The sequence below is a fragment of the Lethenteron reissneri genome, chromosome 42 (assembly GCF_015708825.2).
Source record: "Lethenteron reissneri isolate LAM-NWPU_2019-01 chromosome 42, ASM1570882v1, whole genome shotgun sequence".
Lineage (NCBI taxonomy): Eukaryota > Metazoa > Chordata > Hyperoartia > Petromyzontiformes > Petromyzontidae > Lethenteron > Lethenteron reissneri.
In genome coordinates this window covers 7,004,173-7,018,418 of record NC_083820.1, presented here as the reverse complement: position 1 = coordinate 7,018,418, position 14,246 = coordinate 7,004,173, and the positions used below count along the sequence as shown (strand labels likewise).

The 14,246-nt window shown below is 50.6% G+C and overlaps 1 protein-coding gene and 1 non-coding gene across 2 annotated transcripts in view; one reads left to right on the top strand and one right to left on the bottom strand.

Annotated features, from left to right (window-relative positions):
* Positions 1-14,246, bottom strand: part of LOC133353094 (syndecan-2-like) — a 74,238-nt gene that overhangs the window by 17,943 nt on the left and 42,049 nt on the right. The gene's annotated exons all lie outside the window — the stretch shown is intronic.
* On the top strand, positions 7,693-7,766 carry TRNAI-AAU (transfer RNA isoleucine (anticodon AAU)). Its single transcript has one exon. It is a non-coding gene; the product is annotated as a tRNA-Ile (tRNA).

The window sequence follows — 14,246 nt, the reverse complement described above, 5'->3', positions numbered from 1 at the left end:
AGCTTTAAATCGAAATTTCCCCGTGACTTTTAAAGACAATCCGAGAGAATGTAAGAATTGGATATGTTTACAATATTATTTCATAATAATGTTTTTTTTTTTCTATTATCATCTCGGAATAGCTTCAGTCCGAGTAAGGCAACCCCAGCTCCCCGTCAGATCGGGGATCCGCACCTCCCACACCTTTGGCCACGTATGGCGCGAAAGAAGTTCACCATACATGCGTACAGCACAAGATCGCTGCCCTCCTGCAACGCCAAACTCTCTCTCACTCTCTCAGCGTCTCCCGCACGATGTCCTCTGGGAGCGCCCTCTACAACACCACGAGACACGGCGAACATCGCCAACGGCGTCCAACGCAGCGCGTCCAGCAACAACCCAACCCCGATGATGCTGCTGCTGTTGCTGCTGCTGTTGCTGCTGTTGCAGCTGTTGTAGCTGCTGTTGCTGCTGTTGCTGCAGCTGTTGTAGCTATTGCTGTTGCAATTGCTGCTGCTGCTGCTACTGCTGCTATTGATGCAGTATACATGTGTAGTAGCTACAACGTATGTAGTAGCTACATGTGTAGTAGTAGCTACTACATATGTAGTAGCTACTACTACATGTATAGTAGCTACTACATCTGTAGCTACTACACGTATGTAGCTACTACACGTGTAGTAGCTACTACAAATGTAGTAGCTACGGGCCCCGCACTTTCAAGGATTCCGCGCTAAATGCTTTCAAGCTATCAATTCCGGTTCAGTGATTCCGCACTTGCTTCTATTACTATAGTACTATACCGCCTTCAACTTTTACGAACGACTGAGTGTTTAAGGTTAGCGATTTCTCGTATGGTCTGGCCGTTGTGCAAACGAAAAAAATACAATTGCTTTACTATGCAAGTTAAAAAGTTATTTTTATATTTCAATTTGTTTTCTTTCACGTAGGGCCCCTTAATAACATTTGCGGCAGGCCCCGCGCCAGCTGATTCCGGCACTGTCCAGGACCAGGTGTAGAAGTGCGTCACCGATGTTGGCTGCGAGCGGGATTCGAACCCGGGCGGGCCGGGCATGCATCGCGGCGCGCGCGAGCCGCTATAAAGGCAAAGATCCCCCAGAGAGCCTCGACAAACGTTTGGGGACAAGCTGCTGTTGAGCGAGCACCTCCACTCGTACACACATCAGCTTGCAACCTACTTGCTGCACAGCTACGCACTGGAATCTAACTGCACATTCCACTGAGCCTCGCCTTTGAATCGAACCCTAACGACGCAAGCTATGCGGTCATTAACGCGAGAACCCACGCTTCCAATCCACTCAGAAGTGAGGTCCCGTGCCGCGCCTGGTGCGATCTCTGATCCACTGATTGTTCCCCCCCACCCTACCCCTTATCAATAGATTATCTCAGCTGTGAAGAAGAGCCATTGCCCGAAACGTCGCCTACGGTATATTCTACTTCCACATCGACGAACGCGTCGTTTTGTTGTGTGTTGCGTGTGCCCCCGTGCGTGCGTGCGCGCGTGTCACGCACAGGATGGATTGCCAGTGTAGGAAGTGGAGGAAATGACGGGTTCGAGACTCGACGCAGGCTTTACCCAGCACCTCCCCACCTCCCTCCACCCCCACCAGGAGCCCGACCCCAAGTCTGAGCTCGCAAGGCGATGTTTAAATAAGACATCGATGCCAATGCAAACAGCGCTGATATTAAAATGAAAAAAAAAAAATTGGGAACTGGTTGAAGAATGTGGTGAAACGCCGGTTTGTATTAAACGAAATAATTAAATAAAGGCAGTACATTAAACGCCACGTGCAGCTCACGGGGCAAGAATTTCAGAAATCCTGACTCGGGAGAGGAGAGGAGGGGGAGGAGGTAGACGGTAGGGGGGGTGGGAGAGAGACGGGGGAGATATAGGTGAAGGACGAGGGAGAACGGGTGATGAGAGAGAGGGGAGATACGGTAAGGAGGAGAGGGGAGATACGGTAGGGAGGAGAGAGAGGGAAAAGATACGTGAAGGGAGGGAAGGGGAGAAAGAGGAGGATGATAAGAATAAAGAGAAATAAAAAATTGGAAGGAGGAGAAGGGAATGGGTGAAGCAGAGGGGGGGAGTGTGGTTGCAACAACAAATTGTAAATAATAGCGGCGATATTAAAAAGAAAACGGGAAGTGAAACTCCGAGAGTTGGAGGGGGACGCGAGCACAGACAGACACGGAGGGAGGCGGAGAGACCCCGGGTCTCCAGTCTTGCGCCGATAAAAGTTCCACTCGTTGCCTCCGTTGCATCATTCGGGACTTGCATTCACTGGAAACTAGCTGAAGGAAGCGTAACCATTTGTCGTGGAGTGAAGAATTCGAGGAATTGTCGTGTGTGTGTGTATTCAATTCTCCAAGCCACTCGTGATTTCTGACCGTAACCTACAGCTCTCGACAGAGACAGAACACGGCACAATGAAGAGAAAAAAACACAAACACGGACGGAGAGGCGAATACCCACAAACTGACCCAACTACCCATAAACCTACTCAAGCACACAGCCGCCTACACACCCACCAGTATATCCACTCACCTATAAACGTCCACAACCTCCTGCCCACTTCTCCACCCACGTACCCATCAATATATCCACTCACCTACCAAAAGAATGTACCCACCCACCCTCCGAGGCAACTTACCCGCCAACTTACTCACACACCAAACGCCCCTACCCATCTACCACATACCTCGACACACGGGCTTTCACATAGACCCATAAAGACTCACATACTTCCTCAGACACCCAGACATATTTACTAGACATACAGAGAGACCCGGAGCTAAGCAGACTTACACAGACACCCACAGACTTACGCACAGACATATAGCTAGTTCGATTAACACAGACACCCACAAACTTACACAGAGACCCACAGACTTACACAGAGACCAATAGCTAGGTAGATTTACACAGAGACCCACAGACTTACACAGACACCCACAGACTTACACAAAGACCAATAGCTAGGTAGACTTACACAGAGACCCACACTCTTAAGCAGAGACCAATAGCTAGTTAGATTTACACAGAGACCCACAGGCTTGCACAGAGACCCATAGCTAGTTAGATTTACACAGAGACCCACAGACTTACACGGACACCCACAGACTTACACAAAGACTCATAGCTAGGTAGATTTACACAGAGACCCACAGACTTGCATACAGACCCATAGCTAGTTAGATTTACACAGACACCGACAGACTTACACAGAGACCCATAGCTAGGTAGCTTTAAACAGATACCCACAGACTTACGCAGAGACCCACAGACGTACACAGAGACCCACAGACTTACACAGAGACCCACAGATTTACAGAGACCCACAGAGACCCACAGACGTACACAGAGACCCACAGATTTACACAGAGACCCACAGACGTACACAGAGACCCACAGCCGTACACAGAGACCCACAGACGTACACAGAGACCCATATATAGTTAGATTTACACAGAGACTCACAGATTTACATAGAGACCCACAGACTTACACAGAGACCCACAGCCGTACACAGAGACCCACAGACGTACACAGAGACCCACATACTTACACAGAGACCCACAGACGTACACAGAGACCCACAGACTTACACAGAGACCCACAGAGACCCACAGACTTACACAAAGACCCACAGACGTACACAGAGACCCACAGACGTACACAGAGACCCACATACTTACACAGAGACCCACAGACGTACACAGAGACCCACAAACTTACACAGAGACCCACAGAGACCCACAGACTGACACAGAGACCCACAGACGTACACAGACACCTATATATTCTCTCACTGAGTGACGGGGGGAGGGGTGTTCAGCAAAGCTGGGCGCGGCAGCTATAAAGGCTCCCACCCAACTGCTGATAGTGGCAGGGTGCACTGTGGCCGCCTTAAACCCCAGGGTTCAACTCGGAACACGAGCAGATGGTGAGCATCTCTCCCCACCCCCTTCACCCTCACCACCCTAAACCATCTGGACCCCACACCACCTCTGCTCGGACCCAGTAGACCTGGGGGCAAGTGTAGTTAGAGAGTGCCGTACTTGTTAGTTTAGCTTTGGAGCACTCGGTATAAAGGTCATCGGGAGAGATAGCTCTGCGTGTCAGTACAGCATGTATGGGGTCTTGATGCATGTCCTTCTGTAAGCCTACCTGGATACGGGTCTCTGTGTACGTCGAGCTCGCAATGTACATCTATGAAATATTACACATATACATATGTACACGTGTGTGTGTATATGTATACACATTTGTATATATATATAAGTCTACGTCTGTGAGTCTCGATGCAAGTCTGAAGGGGTTCGAGACATCCTCCACCCCAACCATCCCCGCTGCTCCCACTACTATACAGCATGGTGGTGAGGTATGGTGATGATGGTGAGGTATGGTGATGGTGGTGAGGTATGATGAGGCAACCTCCCGCGACTTGGCACACGCATTCATCCAGTTCACCCAGCAGCAGATTGGTATTTCAATCCGATGACTGCTACACTGACCCCCCCCCCCAAAACGTCTTCAAACTAAACCCGAAGTCTCACATCTGACACCGTGACTTCGAAATGCGTTACCCCCCCCCCCCCTCCGGGGCCCGGGTCGGTCGCCCCAATGCGCCGTACCATAGGGACGGCGCTGCCCGTACATCTCTCTCTCTCTCTCTACTCGAAGTGTCATCACCATCACCAGCGTCATCGCCATCACCAGCGTCATCGCCAACATCCGCACGCATTCTGTTCGTGTGGCAGCCGTTGCCTCTGACCCAGCCACGTGGGTGCAGCTGCCCAGGGGTAGGTCGCTGTTCATCGTTTACCGTCCAACCCCGAATGTCAGCACTGACCCGTCTGAATTTATGGACGCGAAATGAAGATTTCCGTCGCGTTTTCGTTCGTTTGTTTGTGTTGATTGTTGTAGCCGAGATGATGTTTACACGCTGTGGTTTTTCGCATCCCCCCCCCCCTCTCCCGCGCCCTCTTCGTTGTGTACAAATATGCAGCGTGTATAAATTTCGATCTAAAGCTTTCGTGACTGCATGGATTCATATTCTCGGTTCTTTCGATAAAGTCACGTAGAAGGGAAATAATAAAATAATGAAAGGAAAACATAATAACTTATTTGTCTTATTGTGTTTTTTATTCTATTATTTCCCTTCTACGTGACTTTACCGAAAGAACCAAGAATATGCAGCGTGTATTTTCGTGATGATTTTAGATTTAATTTCACTGCACAGTGGCGTGTGGTTGAGTGGCGGGGAACGCTGGTTTAGATAGCTACCACACCTGGCACAACTGAGCTTCATTCCAGGCCATGGCTCACATCAGTGGCTGGGCTGTGTCTCAAACACGCAGCTGACCAGCGTGGCGAAGTATGGTCAAACAACCCACGTGACCAACGTGGCCTTCACCCAGCGAGTTTAATAATTGACATCTTCAACTGCGCAGATTTCACATTGCAGACGACGATCATCATTAGGTAATCACGCAATGCTTCCAGAATCATCAACTACCAATGGGACTTTCATCATGATGATCATCATCAACAATCGCCGTCGGTCACGTGGGGCCGCTAAAACGAGTACCGACAGGTAACGCCCATCGCGCCGCTTTGTGCAGGCACGTCACCCGTGCGTTATACCCCACGGATGTACCTGGCCCCGGCACTGGGAATGTCGAATGTCCGGAACCGTACACTCATGGGTGGGAAGGGGGTCGGGGAAATGTTTTACTTTTTGTCCCCCTTTTTAATGGAGACGACAAAGACAAAGGCACGCGCGATGTTTTTGTTCCACCCCCCCCTCTCTCTCTCTGTTAACACAAGAATGGCTGCGGTGCAAATAACAACGCTCCAGGTCTCGAGGTCTCGAGGTCGAGTCCTTTGCCAAATGTTTGCGCCCAACGTGGGGGCCACTTCGACGGGGTCACTCGCGGACTCGAAGTGACCCAAAAAAATATATCCTCCCCCCCCCACCTCCTCTCTCTCTCCTCTCTCCTTCTCTCTCTTCTCCTCTCTCCTTCGCACGTCATCACAGGCATTGTATAGTGCGGGGCAATTTAAGATTTTTTACGACCGCATCCGATTAATGATCTTCTTCTCTTCTTCCGTTAAGTCCGAACGTCCCCTCTGTTTTCCCTTTTTTTTGCTTTTATTTTATGTCAAACACTCTTTCCAACAACACCACGCGTCGAACGCGCGTTTACGCATCAACTCCGTCCATCCCGTCCCATCCATCCATTTGTCCGTCTGTTTCGTCCGTCCGTCCGTCCGTCCACAACGCAGCTGGGGCGGAGATGGGGAGTGTATCACGAGCAGTCTCGTACAGACGATCCTGATAAGTACGACACTGCGGTGAGAAGCTGTTCCGCCAGTCGGGGACTCACCCTTGAGCAATCCCGACACTTTGCGGCAGACAGAGCCGTCCCTGGGGTACGGCCGTTATCGGGGCGACCGCCCTGGGCCCCGAGCTCTGGGGGAGGGGGGGGGGAGCGCTTTGACGGTTTAGTTTGAAGTTGTCGGGGCGGGTGTGGGGGCCGCACCCCCCTATGGACGGGCCTAGCGTTAGACTCTGATGCAGAGGTCGCAACCGGGTACCCGATACCCGTACCCAACCCGATACCCTGGCTACCCGTACCTGGCCAAGTACGGGTACGGGTAGGCCGTGAGTCACTGGTGAGTAACCGTTTGTCACTCATTTCGGGTAGGGTACGGGTACAGGTAGGGAACGGGTACCCGTTTGCGACCCTGGTGCGGCCGAGTACGGGTACGGGTAAGGAATCAAAACCCGTTTGCGACCTCTGCTCTGGCGTGAGGTTGTGTTGCCAGCAGCAACTGATGCGAGAACATCACGAACGAGTCGCCTTCCACTCGGGTGTGAAGTTGTGTTCCGAGGCCCCGGGGGTGCGAACTCGGGACACCCACGTGTCCCGGCCACGTGGTCACCTCGCACGCTTCACTCTCTCTGCGTTGTGTGCGTCGAGTCACCTGATGCCACTCGCGCGCGCCGTGGACGTCATCTCAACGTCGAAAGTCAAAAGTCCAAGGGCCCTCCTAACAACTCGAAACGTCTGCGTCCTGCGGGGGCGGTGGGGGCGGGGTGGGGCTGGCGCTCACGCAAAGTGGGTCTGTTTCGCGGTGCCACTTGTGGCAATTCCACATTTCCCATGGCAGGGAGGCAGTCGAATCATCATATGGATATATACAACAACAAAAATTCGGCCGGAAAATGTGCCCGATCTCTGCAGATTTAGGAAGCTAGGCGGAGTTGAGCCTGGATAGTGCGTAGATGGGTGATCGGCACCACCACCACCGCCACCACCGCCACCACCGCCACCGCCACCACCGCCACCACCACCACCGCCACCACCGCCACCACCACCACTACCACCACCGCCACCACCGTGCCGCAACGAACGGGTTGCCACAAATTGCGTCGTTGTGAACAGTCGAAGGCAGTGGAGGAAACTTTAATTGCTCCTCTGTACCCGGCCACTCACCCACCTTCACCAACCCACGTGACCAGCGCGGCGAAGTTTGGTTCAAACAAACGCCTTGACCGACGCGGCGTAGGGAGGCCTTCATCCAGCAGTGGACTGACACACACACACAGAGCTGTACACGTGCTTCCCCATGTCTCGATTGGCGCTGAGAATCAATGACAAGAGACTTGGTGCTGCCTGTCAGCTGGCCGGTTAGCTCAGCTGGTTAGAGCGTGGTGCTAATAACGCCAAGGTCGCGGGTTCGATCCCCGTACGGGCCACGATCATTTATGTGTTTTTTTACATAATGCTACTTTACTTACACAGCGCGGTGAAGTATGACAAAACAACCCTTCCCAGGCCTGACACAGCGTGGGGAGGTGGGGGCGTTCATCCAACAGTGGATTGATACTCGGCTTTGCATTATAGATTAGTAATGGAAGTATTATTTGGGTTTTTTTAAAATAATAATCGTCATCGTAATGATGTCCTGTAAATTATTTTTTAAAAATTACCAGTAAAGCCTCGCTGAGTCGAGTATCACAATCCGAATATGTATTTATACTGGAGGAATCCGACGAACTATAAAACTCTTTTTCACAGATGTCCAATAGCAAAGTGCTGCTTCAATAAGGTCCTGCTGCGTTGCAATAGTTGCCCCATCCTTCCTTGACCAGTATTCTGGCTCCGTGTGGGAGCAAATCAGAGACCCCGGGATAGACGCACGAGGGATGAGACACTCAGAGGACTGCCATCTACAGGGGTCACTTCCCAGCCGCGCAACTACAACACCTGGCAAGCCCCAGTGGTGATGGTTGGTGGTAGTTACATATCCGAGTACGAACCAGGCACCTTACCCGCTTGGCTTGTGAGAACAAACGAGAGAGGACTTGCCCCGTGACCGCTGACCTCCGCTGAGGGTTTTAGGCTTGGAAGTAATTAATTGATGAATGTGGGAAATTAAAACCAATGCTCTCAAACTGTGTGTTTTTAATTGGCTTTTATTTGATTCGTTATTTATTGTAACCAATGCTGGCCGCGAGGTTTCCACTGACATTTTTTTAGACTGAGATCAGCGATAACGCCCGCTGTGATTTTGGTTTAAAATGGTAATTGTACGTGAACCAGAGAGAGAGAGGTGGTTAATTGAAGCGGGGGGGATCTAAGAGGTATCTCTGTTATATCCACTTCAGCGGGCCGTTCTGTGTTAACCAGTGACAGGGCACTTGAAGAGGAAATTAATCTAAGAGGTAGCTCTGTAATATCCACGTCCGCGGGCCGTTCTCAAACACAAAGGGGAGAGAACTCCTGGATGAACACTTGGCTTTGTCTCGCGAGACACGAATCGGTTACACAATCCAGAGAAAGAGAAACATCAAGGGGGGGGGGGAGTGGAAATAACCCAAAAAAATCAGAAACGCGTGGTATGCAACAGGTTTATTTCCCCTGCATTGAACCCAGACGCGTAATTGTAGTCCTTGCAGTCTGCAACCCTTTGTAAGAATAACTTGACATTCCGTACATGCTGCCTGCAATTACATTTGAAGATGCATTCATTAATTTAAAAAAAACTATAGTATGGTACAATCGGCAACTACCCATCCCATACAGAACCCTCTTCTCATCCCATACAGAACCCTCGTCTCATCCCATACAGAACCCTCATCCCATCCCATACAGAACACTCATCCCATCCCATACAGAACCCTCTTCTCATCCCATACAGAACCCTCATCCCATACAGAACCCTCATCCCATCCCATACAGAACCCTCTTCTCATCCCATACAGAACCCTCATCCCATACAGAACCCTCATCCCATCCCATACAGAACCCTCATCCCATACATAACCCTCATCCCATCCCATACAGAACCCTCATCCGATACAGAACCCTCATCCCATCCCATACAGAACCCTCGTCTCATCCCATACAGAACCCTCTCTCATCCCATACAGAACCCTCGTCCCATCCCATACAGAACCCTCATTCCATACAGAACCCTCATCCCATCCCATACAGAGCCCTCGCCTCATCCCATACAGAACCCTCGTCTCATCCCATACAGAACCCTCATCTCATCCCATACAGAACCCTCGTCTCATCCCATACAGAACCCTCATCCCATCCCATACAGAACCCTCATCCCATCCCATACAGAACCCTCGTCTCATCCCATACAGAACCCTCATCTCATCCCATACAGAACCCTCATCCCATCCCATACAGAACCCTCATCCCATCCCATACAGAACCCTCATCCCATCCTATACAGAACCCTCGTCTCATCCCATACAGAACCCTCATCCCATACAGAACCCTCGTCTCATCCCATACAGAACCCTTACCGGATGCAGGAGGTCTGAGACTCAGGATCCGTGAATTACATTTGTTTTAACCCCCGGCCTCCCCCACCCGCTGGAAGCTATCGGGATTGAGTTGAAGTGAATTCGAGGAGTCGCGTTCCCCGCATGAAACGAGCGATGTATTTCGCCACTCAGCACCCAGAGCTGGGTACCGCAGATTAAATATCGCGTTAATCATTGACTCCAAATGCCACAATCAAACTCATTCATATCCCCCCCCCCTCCTACCCCGCCCCTCACTCACTGCCTGAGCAAGATTCACGTGGCTGAGCCACAAGCAGCAGCAGCAACAACAGCAGCGAATTATGAGACGGAGATTAAACTCAGCACGTTTCATCCTCCCGCTAGCAGTGGCGGCTTTTGGCTGGCGAGCAAAGGCGACGGTGGTGGTGGTGGCGATGGTGGTGGCGGTGGTGGTGGAGGTGGTGGTGGTGGTGGCGATGGTGGTGGTGGTCACTGCGGTTGTCAAGCGAGTGTCGTGGTGCGGTGCGAAGTTAAAACATCGTCACTGGGGAGACAAAGGGGGTCTGCCGACGTTGCTGCCCCCCCCCCCTCGCGTGCCGTGCCGGCTTTCATAGCTGCTACTCGCTAGCAGCACTTGCCCCAAAAGTCTGTTGAGGCTGTAACGGAGGGGGGGGGGGAATTTTTGTCTTTTAAATAAAAAATAGAAAGTTGGAAGCAGGCAACGTTTCGGGCAGTGGCTTCCTCACGGTACATACAGAGGCCAGAGACGGTTAGAGTGGCCTCAGTTTGCTATTACCGGCCGTAAATTTTTCGTCTTTTTTCCGATATTTGAAATAAATAATGGGGACAGCCCTGGCAGAAAATCGATGATGATGATGATGATGTCGATGATGCCGTTTCTGTTCGTGGCCCGTGTTTCTGGTAGACGGGTCACCGACAGAAACGCGCAATGAAAAACTGAACAGTGCGGAAAGAAGGGTGGACATTTGCGCTGCGCTCGAGATGACATTGCAATCGGCAAAGAGGAACACGTGGATTAGAAGACAAACGGAGGGTGAATGACGTCATGACTCATCATGGACACAAGGAAGAGGTGGCCTGGACTCATCATGGACAGACAGAAGAGGTGGCCTGGACTGGACTCATCCAGGCCACTTGTTTCGTCCCTCAAGTCGGGGCGAGGCTGTGACGATGACACTCGTGAGCGCTTCCACCATCACCGTAGTTGCCAATCGACGTCGCCTGTGCCCCCCTGCCTCGCTGCCCTTCTCTCTCTCATCTCCCCTCGGCCTTCAGGGTGACGTGGATCCAGGAGGAGGAGGATCGACCACAACTCACGTCGCGTAACTCAAAACAGAGCGACCGCAGACACAGCAGCGGCTGGCTCTCCACTAAATATTTATATCGCAACAGTCGAGGAATTCACCAAGCAAGGTTTTGGAAGGAGAGTAGGGGGGGAGGGGAGGAGTGGATGGCGAGGTAGGCGATGGAGGTGGGGGCCGGTGGGGGGGGGGGACCTTGGGGGCGGGTGGGAGGGGGGTGAAGGGGTGATGACATTAACTCGGTCGCAGCAAGGACAGCACATGGTGACATGGGTCAGAGACAACTGATAGGAGAAGTGGGTCTGGACAGGACACATCACGATACAGCAAATGTACGGAGCGCTGGGACAACGTTGGTTAGAACGACGTGGCAACCCACAATGCACCAGACTTCTCATCTACCCACCCCTCTCATCTACCCACCCCTCTCATCTACTCACCCCTCTCAACTACCCACTCCTCTCATCTACCTACCCACCCCTCTCATCTACTCACCCCTCTCAACTACCCACCCCTCTCATCTACCCACCCCCTCAACTACCCACCCCTCTCAACTACCCACCCCTCTCAACTACCCACCCCTCTCATCTACCCACCCCTCTCAACTACCCACCCCCCTCAACTACCCACCCCTCTCAACTACCCACCCCTCTCATCTACCCACCCCCCTCATCTACCCACCCCTCTCAACTACCCACCCCTCTCAACTACCCACCCCTCTCAACTACCCACCTCTCTCACCTACCCACCCCTCTCAACTACCCACCCCTCTCAACTACCCACTCCTCTCATCTCCCCACCCCTCGCATGTTATTGCTAATTGTTCTTGTGCACGACTGCCAACGCAGCAGTAGCAGCAGCATCACCGAGTAATATGTTTATAGAGTGGGTTGGGACGGGGGTTTTTTTGTTGTTGAGAAATGTTCTCGTGGTTTGTATTTTGTTTGCATAACTCGGGCACACACACACAGAGAAGTTGTCCCGGCGTTCATTTCAAGCCCGCGAGCTCCGATCTACGCGAATTCACTCGAAGTCGTTGACACAAACAACGTGGAGCCTTGTGGCGTCCCCCCCCCGCCTCGGCCAGGAGTGCGGGTGGTGGTGCTGTGTGGGTAGCTGAGTGCAGTGGGTGAACGGGAGGGGTGGGTAGATGAGTTTGTCCTGTGGTTGGACTCCTTTACTTCCGAACGAGTTAAGTTCCAGAGGTCTTCTTCTTGGTTCTTTCGGTAAAGTCACGTAGAATGGAAATAATAAAATAATAAAAATAGACCTGTTCTTCACCTGAGGACGGCTGCTTGCGTTGTGGCCGAAACGTCGTGAGAACTATTTTATTATGTTTTATTTGTATTATTTTATTATTTCCCTTCTACGTGACTTTACCGAAATAACCAAGAAGATGTATTTTATTATGTTTTATTTTTATTATTTCCATTCTACGTGACTTTACCGAAAGAACCAAGAAGATGAATCCCTGCAGTCACGAAAGCTTTAAATCGAAATTCCAGAGGTCTGTTCATAAGTCGATCTTCAGTCCAACTTTACTCCTGTACGATTCCAAACATGTTGTACGACATGTTCACTAAATATGGGAATGGCTTTAAAAGTTGTATAATCTCTTGCAGACGTAAATGCAACTGATTCTTCACGTTCTGCAGATGTAGATACCACCAACAACTTACGACTCTCGAGGGTCCGAACATGCAACTGGACATACGGCCAGGCTTGTTCGTATCTCTGAAAGTTCGCAAGTCGAATTTGTGTAAGCAAAGGAGCCCCCTGTACATGCATCGTGGAAGTTATGCAACACACCTGGAAATCCCGTCTCCCAGTAAATCCTAATTCCTAAAAATCCGATTTTTGGTGGTTTGCTACAGATCCTAAACTCATCCAATATAAGTTGACACTTATATTTCAAACTTAAAAAATATATATACGTGTGTAATAATAGCTGGCGAAATCTTGTCGAGCTGGCGAAATCGTATCTTTACTGCTCTGACACACACGCCCCACTCTCGCCTCGTTTTTTATCTATCAAAGCATCTGATCTTGGCTTGTGTTTAACTTTGACTCGCGGTTGACGGGACGAGACGGGCGAGAGAGTTGAATGCAACCAAGAAGAGTTGTTGCCCCCCAAGCGACGTGGCTTAATGTTTTAATTCCAGGCGAAGTGCGTTTTGTTCGAGCAATCATCTGCGCCCTCGTGCCAAGTTTTAATCATTATGATGATAATGCTACGGGCAGCGGGGGGGGGTATTGGGTGTGCGATTTGTCACGCTGTGATTGATTATTGAGCAATCAGAAACGAGTCCGATCTCTCAGCCAATGCGAACAAAGAGCCAGGGGCAGAGATGTCGTCTCACGAGAACAAGAGACAAAAATTAACCCGTAAAAACAAAGTTTTTCACTCTAAATCCTTTATATGCGTGGCGGCTAGAGTCCTCTCGTCCTCTGGCTTGAGATGGCTGCCACCTATGGGTCAGATGATTGTCTGCCAGCATTAAGCAATTGGTAATTATATATAAATACATTTTTCATAAAAAGTGTCAAATTTTGAACAAAATTCACCACCACCACCATCACCACCATCACCACCACCATCACCACCATCACCACCACCATCACCACCATCACTACCACCATCATCATCATCATCTACCAGTGGTGCTTTCAGAATATTAACATCAATGGTCACCTTTTTTTCTCGCGTTCATTTTGAAAAAACGACAATGATCGTCATTATCCACCACCACCATCATCATCATCCATTTCTCTTTCCTATAAATAACGACACTGATCATCATCATCCATTTCCCTTTCCTATAAATAACAACAATGATTATCATTATCCACTATCATTATTTTCCACCATCACCACCATCATCATTATCCACAACCACCACGACCACCATCATCTTTCCGATTGCTGCCCGCAGACTCCCTGGGCAGGCGCTGTGCGAGCTACGCCCTTCACGACGTCTCCCCCCGCCCCGCCACCGCTTGCAAACCTCTCGCTCAGACAATTTCGCAATGAAAGCAAAAAAAAATTAACCCATTTGCTTTTTTGGGAGTTTCTACGGGAGATTAGATTCCACTCAACGCGAGTGTCTGG